At 34.4% G+C, this 13,195-nt stretch overlaps 1 protein-coding gene and 1 non-coding gene across 2 annotated transcripts in view; one reads left to right on the plus strand and one right to left on the minus strand.

Annotated features, from left to right (window-relative positions):
• Smp_194810 (Band 4.1-like protein) overlaps positions 1 to 13,195 on the plus strand; it is a gene marked incomplete at both ends in the record, with an annotated part of 49,848 nt that overhangs the window by 3,635 nt on the left and 33,018 nt on the right. The gene's annotated exons all lie outside the window — the stretch shown is intronic.
• On the minus strand, positions 7,918 to 7,989 carry Smp_tRNA_01370_Pseudo_TTG.1.1. Its single transcript has one exon. It is a non-coding gene (tRNA).

A 13,195-nucleotide genomic window follows, 5' to 3' on the forward strand; every position in this document is an offset into this window, starting at 1 on the left:
TTGACTCCTGATTTCCACTATGAAATATACTGAAATCTCCCCCAAACCCCTTCTGATATGTGCTTAATTGTTTTGGGGTTTATTCATTAGTCAATGTGTATTTGTGTTTGTATATGGTATTATTATTCATGATAGGTATTAACTTCTATCCAACCTACTTTAATTCATTTTGAAATGGATTGGTTTATCCTGTCGTTGATATTTTGACTGAAATTTGGTCAGTCTTAGTTGGCATATGTAGTATGTCCTATGTGCATTGTGTCGATGTAGCTACGACGATTTAGTGTTTAATAGATAGAATGTGGCTAGCAGTGGAATCCAGGATGCGCATTTTATCATATTTTGGACTTGTCATCTGAATGTACCCGCACCATAACGACTTTATCAAGGAAATCCTCATAGGATGAGTATATGCTAACTAATACTGGTCGAAGTTCAGTCAAAATATCAACAACGGGATAATCCAAAACATTTGAAATTGAATTCAAACTCATAGCTGTTTCACAGGTGAATAACTATGTGGACTCAGTAGTTAAGTAGATAACACAGTGACGTCTGAAGAGAACTATAGTGGGTCTGGTTTTAGGAGTGAATATCAGCTCTGGGATGCAGGTACATCCAGCCGACATATCTTAAATAAGACGAAACGCGCGTCCTGGATCCCACTGCCAGCCACATTCCATCTATTATGTACTGATCTTTAACAATGTTTTACAGATATCCATTTGAATATTTGTCACGTAATGAATTATTTACAGTCAGTCTAAAAGATCATTTGGAGAAAAATACATGTTTATTTTGAATAAACGTATTCACTCGTTAGTGTGATGAATTATTTCTTACTTAAGCAGGTACGATATTTGAAGATTAGAAACCATTAGTTTCTACATAATATGTGTTTTGAAACTTATAAATACCAGGAAGAGTTTCGATTTTTATCAATTTAGTATCAAAGTCCTATCAGTGGATTGTAATTTTCATATTTATACAGTTGACAAATCCATAATACGAAAAATTAGAGATTGTCTGTTTGAAACCTGATTGGTCTAATAAGTATGATTCTTTTAAAGCTTTATATTATCAGAAATCAAACTATAATTTGTGATTAGAGTAATGCTTCCTTGAAGCAATATTATTCAATGTTTCTTGTACTGTTAGTTTTCTGAAATATTATGTGACATTAGATTTTCGTGTTACAGCTAATTGAATTAGTCTGATGTTCTAACAACCACTACCAAATGATAACTTGAAATCTAGTGCATGACACAGAAACCAGATATTTACTTTCTTTGAAAATTGTTTACTGGTGATATATTCCAAATATAATTATTAAACTGTTCGAATCCTGAATGTTTGCTCTTTACCTACGATTTCTATTTATTTTCTGATGGTGTAGAAATCGGATAGAAATCGTCGACTCACCGATTATTGTTATCTTCAACAAAACCGTACAGCAGTACGAACATAATTTTCGTTTTTTCGAATAATGCAATGAGGAGACGAAGTTTATCAGAGTTACATAATATATTTACGCATTACTTTCCGAACAATCTGATCACACATATACTTGTTAAGACATTTCTATATGAAAATTAAAAGGTCAACTAGACAGGTCAGGCCGTAACAAAGAAATTAAATAAGTAAAGTACACAAAAACAATGTGATAACCACTCTGGATAATAAACCAGTGGATGTGAAGATGTGAACCGCTTGTCAAAAGAAATCGAAATAAGTCAAAAGCATATTTCTCTTACATGCTAAGAAGAGAAGAACAACCAACTTCCTTTTCTAGACATACTGATTAGTAGGAGAGATGATGGTTCCATCCAACGTTCTGTATATAGAAAGCCGACATGGACAGAGCAATATCTTAATTTCCATAGTCGCTGCCCGATTCATTACAAACGTGGATCAATAAAGGGCTTACTCAACAGAATCAATCGTATTTGTACTAGAGATACTATTGAAGTAGAGATGAAACTCTTAACTGATACGTTAATGAATAACGGTTATTCATTGAAGTTCATAAACCGCTGGAAGGGTTGCAATATGATTAGACCTATGACGCTTCTGGCACCGAAAAAGAGAGTTTACTTTATGTTACCATTTAGGGGAGACTCAAATAGTCTCATGTTGAAACGGAGACTTAAATTAGCCATCAACAGGACATTTTATGCAGCCCAAATTGTCATTATTGAAAAGACAAGATCTACGTTTCACCAAAAACCCAAACATCACGTAAGCGATTGTGTCACATCTCATTGTGTCTATCGATTTACACATATGTGCGGTAACGCGTACATAGGTAGGAGCAATCGTGATCTGCAATTAAGGGTGGCCGAACACATGCCCAAATGGTTGTAGAAACAAATGAATTCCAATGATCAGATAAGATCACAGGATAGACAGACATCTTCCTCCATTGCGAAACATTTAGTTGAGACTGGTTCTCTAAGGTTGACATCAAGTCAGCATTTCTAGTGTTGAACAAAAGCCTTCAAATACATATAGTAAGGTTTATTGAAGCCTTGGCCATACAGAAATTGCAACCCCATTTATGTGTTCAAAAACAATTTGTTCTTATTCTTAACCTACCCTGGTAATACTGATTTATTATCCAGAGTGGTTATCACATTGTTTTTGTGTACTTTATATTTTAGTTTCTTTTTTACGGCTTACCTTTAACCTGTCTAGTTGACCTTTTAATTTTCATATAGAAATGTCTTAACAAGTATATGTGTGATCAGATTGTTCGGAAAGTATTGCGTAAATATATTACGTAACTCTCCTCATTGCATTATCGAAATTTATCAAAGGAACTGATTGTTTTAAATGATTGTCTTGGATATTGTCTGTTACGAATACGTAGTTATTGTTAATAACTGAATGACTGATGAACAAAATTGCTCAGAAATTCTAATAAACGTAAAACTATTCAAAGTTATGTCTAGTAAACTTGTTTATCTAATGTGTGTATAACTGCGTAATTTTATTCAAAGTTGAGTTAAACTGGGAAAAAAACCAGATTATTATTTCGCTTTTGACAGATATATCTTACTGACTCATCTGATTCTTTCATTAAAATCTTAAACTAATAGATAACTTTTGTAAATTTACAATGATTAAATCCGATAATTTTTCAGAGGACAAAAATAATAAGATCAGATTGTTAGAAATAATGAAGCTTGTTGTTAGTAGAAGAATAAACATCGGTTAGTGAACCTATGAGTATGATAATTATAATATTTGTCATATCTCTTAGGCAATAACTGAATGGACAATAGCAAGAGAAGAGTGTTATTGATCTGATATTTATAAAACCATATACAGTACATTTTAAGTCGTTTGACTGACTTCTGATCTGGCGTTGTTAAAAAGTGGTCATTCTATATATTTAAGAAGGTGGTTACAGAAGCAATACTGTTGTGTATTTCTTGTATACCTTTGTACCTTACCTTACTAATGAATTCTTTTAATTAGTTTTATTCTTGCGTTCTGCCGAAACGTTTGGAATCTTGAACAGTCTAACTTGTCCGGGCAGACAGAAGTCAATACATTATTTCTAATTGAACTTATCTACTAAACTCTGGTTGTATACTTGGTTAGTTTAGTGCATTCCGACCGTAGCTGTCGCCTTGTGGTGGTGGTCGGGCCTGCCTATCCTGATGGCTCAATCGGACTATATCGGCTGGGACGCACATTCCTTTTGGTCCTATTATGCCAGGGAGGTCGGTTGGAGAACATTAAGACTAAAAGCAGCGACTTAAGGTCCGAGGGCAAGGTCGTACTGCCGATTGTAGAGGGTTGTGACGGTTGCATGGTGTTTCCCTCGGGTAACCAACATCCTCGACGGTGCTGCTTTCTCACAGCGAAAGGAAATGGTTAGGAAAGTCTGACCCTAAGAATGTCACACCTCGCCTTACCCCCACGGATTTCCGTTTCTGGTAGTAAGGCCTTTTAAAGTGCGGAGCTGACACATCAAAACTTCCCACAAAATGTTCGTGCGCGTCCAGCCTCAATCATTTGTCCCTTGGGCTCTGCAATCACGCTTCCTGGTCGCTAAGACCACCACTAATTCAGCTTCTTTTCAGGTTCCTCAATAAGAAATATTCTTACACTGTGTGGGTAGCCGGAAAGTGACAACTGCCCATATTGTACATACCACGTTTAACCCTTCTCATTTGTCTTTATCACCACACACCACTAATGCTAATGATCTAAGTTCACAAAATGTTATCCCTGATCTCCTGAAATCACTCTCTAAACTACACGTTGAAACCCTTAGTGTTCGAACCTTGTGTCAGATAGAAAAACAGGATTCCTTAGCTAGGTCTCTAGAATTTCGCGCCGTCGATACATTCTGTGTCTCCGAAATGCGTATACAGGACCCAAGTATGATCATTCATCTGACGTCACGTTGTCAACACTAAGAACGTGAATGATTTACTTCGTGCTACTTCTCGCAGCCTTGTCAGTGCAGGTGAAGGGTTAGGTTTAAAAGCAGGACATGCCCTGTTGCACCAGGAGTCTCATGAGTGCTGATGGTCTGGTATGACGAAGTCTGGACATATTCAGAAGACTTGATTGGCCTTTGACAACTTGCGTCACTTGTGGCGTGGATGATATATCTGTCTACCGATCAAACGACGAGTTACTGTGCAATTGTTCGTTCCATCCTACTTTGTGAATGTGAAACATGGACATTAGGAATAGAGGATATTTGTAAGTTACTGGTATTAGATCACAGGTGTCTTCAGAACATTGCACATGTATTGTGGCACCACGGAGTAGGCAATGCCTTGGTTAGGAATAGGGTTCTAGATAAGGATGGTAATTCGATTGATGAGGTAGTCAAGCCTCATTAACTGAGCTGGTTGGGATATGTGCTAAGTATGCCCAGCCACCGCCTACCTCGACGGGCGATGTTTTTTTGGTTTAGGAGCAGGCTAGAAGAAAGCTAAGGGCAGCTAAACTGAAAAGTGGAATCATTCCATGAAGTCACTGACAATTCGACTTAACCATATTAGTAGGTACAGACTACCTATTTAAAGTCCGCGTGATTGTCGTAACCAGTGGCTAGACTTTGAATGACGTGGCTCAAAATCGTTTGCATTGACGCAGGTGCATCCATTCCATGTCTTTCTCTAAATTTTAAGGTTCTAAATTCCTCATAACTATTTTTGTTTTTATTTTGCCAATCATTATTTTCTTTTCGAGTCTTGTCTTCGATCCTTAATCTTTCCTATTACTACTTATACTGTTACTACATCTACTATTCTGCGATTTGGCCTCATAACCTCATCTTTCTGTGGCAATGAGGTATGGCTACTTGAACCGATGTACATGTGTATCAGGTTCCATGTTGTAACTGACTGACTGACCAATTTAGCACATAAATTATGCCTTTTTGTGGTTTAAATCTTGTCTATATTTCTTTTTGATATTGTCCGTAGTAGTTTGTTTAGATTCAGTACAATAAATGCAGAATCTATACCAAGACTTCAAACAACTGAGAATTTGGTCAAACGCCAATGTATATGAGCTTATTCATAGTGCTTTGTAATAAATAATTTTTATTCAACCAAATGTATTACAGGAATCAGACAGAATTTACTACAATGTACAACTTTCTTAAAATGCCCTTCTGGTACACTTTAGGTACTTAAATTGTGTTTATTTCGAGATCAGCTCCATAAAATAACAAATATTTTGGGAAGTGCATGTATAAGATAATCAGAATAACTAATATGTATGCATTATGCATTAATTATTATTATTTTTTAATATGTCAGCAGTCACATTTAAGATGATAATTATCAATATGACCCACAACTTCATCATGGATATTTATTGGTTACATATTGAACTCATGTAGAATGATAAGCAGATAAATATAGTTTACATGTTTTATTATTTTCATTATCATTACTTATCGTAAAAACTAATATTATTGGTAATCAGTAATGTATTCCCTTTCTTATTCATTTCAAAATTGTCCTATCCAAAATTCTATTCTGTCCTTTGATCATGTCTCTTTCTTACTTAAAATATGATGCAATCATAAAGTTGATCAACATTGACTAGTGTTCATTTTGGGCGGGTCGACATGAATAGCTTAATAAATTTTCACTGTCCTAAAATCATCTTATTCAATTGTAGTAAACCGCATTTCCTTCTATATCTTTTATGTTGTTGATGTCGTTATTGCTATTTTACTACTTTAAATCTCTTCCCTCCTTTCCTTGTTTCTACACGATTTCTTGTCTTCAGTATTACTGTCTGTCTTTGTGTCATTCTTTCTACCATCTAGTTTTTCATTCATTTTGTTTTTATTATATGAATTCCGTCTCCATGTATTTATATATGTTTATAGATAAATCTCCAAATTACAAATTGTTTGACGTCTATATGAAGCGCTAGAACACCGAATTTGTATTAGTCAGGCTAATTCTAGATGATATAAAGGTATCTTTCAGGTTTTCATACCAACGACTAATAAACTCTGAGTCTTTCTTGAGTGGTGGTACTGTACTGTTATCAATGTAAGATTTCCAAAGAATATCTCCAATCTATATGAATATCGAACGGATATTTTCTTACTGAAGACCATCTACTTAGATTCACAAGGGTTTTAAACAGCCTGTTCTATTTTATCCTCCAATTTAATGAGTTAATGATGATCATTAAAAATGTTTACTATCGCCATCTATATTTTTATCATAGTGAAGTTGCCGATGTAAATTTCTTCAAATTTTTCTTCATAGTGGTATTGTAAAGTGTAAATTGTTTGTTTCTACTTAAAGTAATTAAAAGATATAGACCTGGTTTATTACAATATTGACGAAAAGCCTTCTTTTAAATCGCGTAAGCCAAAAGTTGTTAATGTTCTAAAAAGTTTTTAGTTTATCAGCTGGGAGACAGTTCTTCCAAACTGGTTTAAACTCACGCTAAGTTCCATAGCTAAGCTTCGTATGGTTGAAAATTTTAACCTTTGGAATTCATCTTTTAACACAGTTACGACACCCAAAATCCTAAATGACTGAGTATATTGTTTGGAAATTACATTAGATTCTTAGGTTATTGAGCTATGACAGTCATTACCTAAACGATTATCATAGTGTAGTGAACGAGAACATAAGTGGGGACAAACGAATGTATTTGAATACAAAATTACAGAATCTCTCAGTAAAACTTGAGTACCATACAGTAAATGCTTCATTTGCAAAATGTCAATCAATCGTCCCAGACTTCATTGTTCTTTCGTTTCCACACCATTCATTATCTGTTCTCGTTCTCTTTTCTCCGATCTTCTTAACTTTCTGACGCCAGGAATTTCACTTCCGATTGATGATACACACTACTTATATCTGTCAACATCAATAGCACACACCATAATAGTATTTTAGCTTGGTTTTTGTAAACTGTTAAAGCAAGGATAATTCGTTGCAGGTTATTTAATGGTAGATCAGTAACAGAAATATAGCCATATCTTATTAATAAATTATTTCCTGTTTAATAATCTCATAAAATTTTAATGTTTAGTGTGAATAAGGATCTTTTAAATTTACAACGAAACTAAACAGCAAAATTTAGACCCAAGACTAATAAGTTCTAACCAGAACAAAGAGATTATTTTTCACTCCTAGATTACTCAGAAAGTATAAAATCTGGTCAGTAACTGGTTTTCAATCTACTGAATATTGATTTCTGAGATGTTATTGTATTCCACTAAGTGATTAACTCCACCAAAAGTTTGAATTATTCGAGAAATTTTACTCTGCATAAAATGGGTAATCTTCAAAATAATATTTCATTCATGGTAAGCAAAGATGGATAGTGACTAGCAGTGGAATCCAGGACGCGTGTTTCATCCCATTCAGGACCCGTCAGCCGGATGTACCTGCGTGTCAGAGTTGATGTTCATTGTGGGAATCGAACCCAGTACCTTTCGCTTCAAACGCCATCGCGTTATCCACTCGGCCAATGAGTCCATCTTTGCTTACCATGCTTGTGAATTTAGGCTATATCGAAGCAATACGCACAGTATGCACATATGCCAATAAGAGACTGATCAGTTGGAGTCCTAAACATCAATTGGAAGATGCAAACAAACAATACTAAGTTGAATTTAATATTTCATTCAATTACATGTAATTGACTAAACGAAAAAAATGTTTAATCAAAGTAAATTCACATGTCATCGGTTTAACTAGTACTAATCAAATTTTCTTAAAAACCGGGAGCATTTGACAAACTTTTCAAATTTTTTAAAAACAAACTCTCATTCTGATCTCATATTTTCTTTTTTTTACGATTTTTAAACAAAATAGAATAAATAGTAATGATTAACATGTGAAAATCATCATATCATACCTATAAAAAACTTCACATTTAATTTTATAGGTTTCACCTATCATATGTATGACATCCTTCAGAAAAGTAGATCTGTTTTAATGACTGGTGAATTGCAGATTTTATAATTGTTAAGGTAAATTTTTTACATAGTCAACAAAAGTTCAGCGTTCTAGTGGGAAGCAGTGACCAGTGGAGTTCAACCAAGTCTATTGTAGAGATATCAACTCACTGAAGACAACTAGTGAACGGTTGCTCAACTTTGTGGATCAGTTGAAGTTAGGCATTAACACCGTTGGATGCCGGCTCAGTGGTCTATCGGTTGTGCTCCGGCGAGAAGCTGGTAGGTACTGGGTTCGAATCTCGCGCGTGAGGGATCATGGATGTGCACTGCTGAGGAGTCCCATAATAGAACGAAACGGCCGTCTAGTGCTTCCAGGTTTTCCATGGTGGTCTAGCTTCAATCGACTCATGATTTCAACTATGAAAATACTGAAATATCCACAAAAACCCCTTCTGAAAAAGTTCAGTGTGTAAGTTGTATCTGAGGCCTAATGAATTATTGACTCAATTTCTAGGTAGGAACTTGAATTTAAGTATTTGAGTAATATCACTATCATCATTTGCAATACGATTGATGTTCATCCATAGATTTACTCGTAAGAACTGTTTTATTACAACTATATACTACTTACAGTAGTGAGATACGACAACACTTGCAAAGCAGCATTTATGTTTTAGAAATTTCAAACCTAGTTATACATCTTGACTCACAGTATCTCAAACATGGAGAAGCAATTTAGACATGACAAAATATAATTGTGTTTTAAACTGCTCTTGTTGGAAAGATTCTCTTTTCCTGTATGAGAAATTATTCAAATTAAAAGTCTAGCTCACAAAGAAATTTGTTAGCTAACGAATATATTGTTATATTGTTAAATGAAGCTATTAATTAGATTACAATCACCAGTTCTATTTGGGATCTGTTTCGTTATAAATTATATTATATATTGAAATCGGTTTAATAATTTAATGATATTCATATTGAAATTATTCCACCAATCAGATAGAAAGTATTTATGATTACTGAGTCAGCTGAGTAATTAAGGGTATTCAGTTATTCGACCTCAATGTAAATGAAATTCAGATTCACTAATAAATTTAGATGGATAAAGATACATAGCAAACTAACAAACACATTCATAAATTTTACAGAACTACTAAATCTTCACATTTTCACATAATATTTTCATTCGTATGCTTTTGTATGTAACTCTTTGAGTATCGATCTACTAACCGAAGACTATCTTTCTGACTGTAAGCAAAGATAGGACGATTCAAACAAACAATACTAAGTGAATTTAAACTTCACCCCATTGCACAAGCAAGTGGCTATCAGGACTTGGCAGCTGAGTGGATAACGCGATGGCGCTTGAAGCGAGGGTACTAGGTTCGATTCCCAGAGCGAACATCAACTCTGAGTTACAGATACATCCAGCTGACGAGTCCCAAATAGGACGAAACGCGCGTCGTGGATTCCACTGCTAGCCACTGTCTATTTTTGCCTATAATGCTTGTGAATTAAGGCTATATGGAATCAGTACGCACAGTATGTTAATATGCCAATAAGAGAATGATCAATTGCAGTCCTAAATGTCAGTGAGAAGATTCAAACAAGCAATACCAAGGGAATTTATCTTTCTGACTTTTAGTGTTTTGGTTAAATAGTTCTGTTTAGTCAAGTTGCTGTCAAATTTCAGATTATTCTAATCACAGATGTTACAAAAATGTTTGAAATGTTCATACTATCCTCTAAATGTAGAATGTTTTTCCAACACTGGTCAGTGCTTATCACCTAATTTAACTGATGAGAATAAATTAGTTAGACATCTTAATCAATTCGCATATCTTGTCAGTCTCACTAGGACTTCTGGTTAGTCAGATTTTGGCGTGAATTCAAAACGTTCGTTTGTGATTTGCATACCTACATCATCTGAAATTTGAACAAGATGTGACTATCTGACCATCAAATAGTAGATATACTGCAATAACAGTTTTAGTTTAATTTTTCTTCACTTTTGCAATATGACTCATGTCAGGAGGAGACCTGTGAACACTGACAGTACTTTATCATGGATATCTTCAAAGTATTGTCTACAAATGTTGACACTGCCTGCTGAATTAGATAACTATCATGAATAAGACACGAATCAGATGTAGTAAATCAATCGGTCATCCAGTGGATTTTCATTAACTGAGTCGACGGGGATACCCGTAATACAAGCACAGCCACCTCACATATCACATGCTGTGTACCATAGAAGTAGGTCTAAAGAAGATTAACGGGAGGTATTCCAAGGTATATCATCAGTTCATGAAGTCCTTTAAGGTTGTTCCAAATCACGTGCAATGATTCAGAATTCTCGGTTAGAGTTTTTGGGATAAGTTAAAGACTTCCGATGGAATGGCTCATAAAAGGTTTCAGTAATGCAAAGATATTTGTAATCCTCACTCCGGTGAACGTTTTGTTTAAGGATTATTTTATGTTCCTCATTTACGTCATAAACCAATACTTTCTGTATCCCATGTTTTATTACAGTTGTTACTGTCACTTCGATTTCTATAGTCCTCATCTTGTTAATTCGTTCTCCTTATTTTGTTGTGATGTGGCAACTTGAATCGATGTACGGCTTTCTATGTTGTTTACTAACTAGCTTAACGATATGTTTTGATTCATTTTTACAATAACAGTTTATCGATTTCACTTACAGACTAACTATGATTCCATCTTATCCGTTACACTACTAATCGTAATGACGAACAGATAGCTTCATATAACTGATTATTGATCTTAATCAGTATTTCAATTAAAAAAATCCATATTTACATACTCCTGCAGAGACTCCGCTAACTACCTATTTAAGAAACCCCAAGTTCTTTTTCTCCAATATCCTAGACTCAAAACACGTAGCACGTAAAAATCAATATACCACAATACTTTAAATAAATGAGTTTTGTATTTACAATCAGAAATTTCTTGTTTCTATAAACAATTACTCAAACACTAATTTTTAAGATATTTTGCTATTTTTTCTGTGCCTATTAGTTATTCTAACTAATCCGTCTGTCTATCTAATTTCATAATTATCAGCCATTTATTATAAGGCACACTTCATTCGATACATTTTATTCTTTATAAATACTAACACATTAGACATATGCATATACACTTAAATATGTACGTACAGATTGAACATTGATACATTTATAGACCTGCATTTAATTTGTTAAATAAAAAGTATATACGTTGAGAATATTTAGAATATACATGCCCACATTGTTATCAAACTATGTATCTCTTGTTTTATAACCCGCATCAACATTAAACAAAAAATGAGATTGAGCCAAGTTAAGATGTTATTAACAAAACCTATTAACTTTAAATAGCTGATTCAGATTGGGTTAAATATGAATTATTGAGTTGTGTGCACATTGTTCATCATCTTTATTGATCTTATTAAATAATTAGTCGGATTATAAAAATACAAGTCATTAACCTTAAGCAATTTTTTGTTTTATGGCTTAGTTACAAACATATAAATTGAATAATAATAATACTTACGTAATCGCTTGATTATGTTTAGTTAATGTGACTTTATATTTGACCAGAAGAAACGAATTATACTGAGTTGAAATTACCAGATAACTTAGATAATAAAAGTAGTTATAGTGAGACTGATTTGTCAAATATATTTTAAAACTTAACTAGTGAACCTCTTCTGGTTATTGAGATGAAGAATATCGTTTCGTTATTTTAGGAATATCAATAAGAATTATGCAAAACGTTAAATGTAAAAGCTTGCTTTTGATTATGTTCCCTCTGAAGAATCTTGGATTAGCTTGATGGATAATTTAAATTTCAGTCACGGAGATTACTCAAATACAACTTTTCAGTTTATTGTTATCCATATAGTTGAAGCCCAATTTCTATCAAACGATTGATCCAAATCTTGATTAACGTTCATATACGGCATTACAATGTTCATAATAATTGAATTGATCAAAAAACCTCATAGTTTTAAATTGTGAATTAAGTGATGTACAAAAAGCCAGAATATCATTTGAAATTCCTTCATTGTTGCGGGAATACTTTCAACTATCATATCTGGCCAATGTAGTTAATTCAATTCTTTAATGATTATTAATGATTTTCATAATTCATTCATTCAGTCAGTCAGCGACAACGTAGGACCAGGCACATATATGCATCGGTCCAAGTTGCCATACCTCGTTAGCACAACAAGATGAACACCGGATTCATAGAAGTAATTAATTTAGTGGTGGTAGTATATAAAGAAAGGTTGTATATAAGGATATAGTATAGGAAGGAAAAAAGTTATGAAGCAATTTTAATCTCAAGGTTTAAGGGAAGATAAAGAGTGTATACACCTACGCCATTGTGATCGATTCTGAGCCATGTCACCCAGAGTCTCCAACCACTTATTACGATAGTCACGCGGACCCCAACCAAGTAGTCTGCATCTGCCAACATGGCTCAGACTAGAAGTTAGTGACTTCAAGCACTGATGCCATGTTTTGGTTTGGCCACCCCTAACTCTCTTCCAACCATCCCCTACACTGGTCAACATTGCGCGTCGTGGTAATCGGTGTTCAGGCATACGTAACACGTGGCCCAACCATCTCAGTCGATGAAAATTCATCACCTCACCAACTGATTTACCATCATTCCTTAATACCCTGCGTCTAACCTCACTATTACTTACGCGGTGATCCCAGCAGATGCGAGCAATATTTCTAAGGCATCTGTGGTCAAATACTAGTA

This window comes from Schistosoma mansoni, chromosome W (assembly GCF_000237925.1).
Source record: "Schistosoma mansoni strain Puerto Rico chromosome W, complete genome".
NCBI classification, from domain to species: Eukaryota; Metazoa; Platyhelminthes; class Trematoda; order Strigeidida; family Schistosomatidae; genus Schistosoma; species Schistosoma mansoni.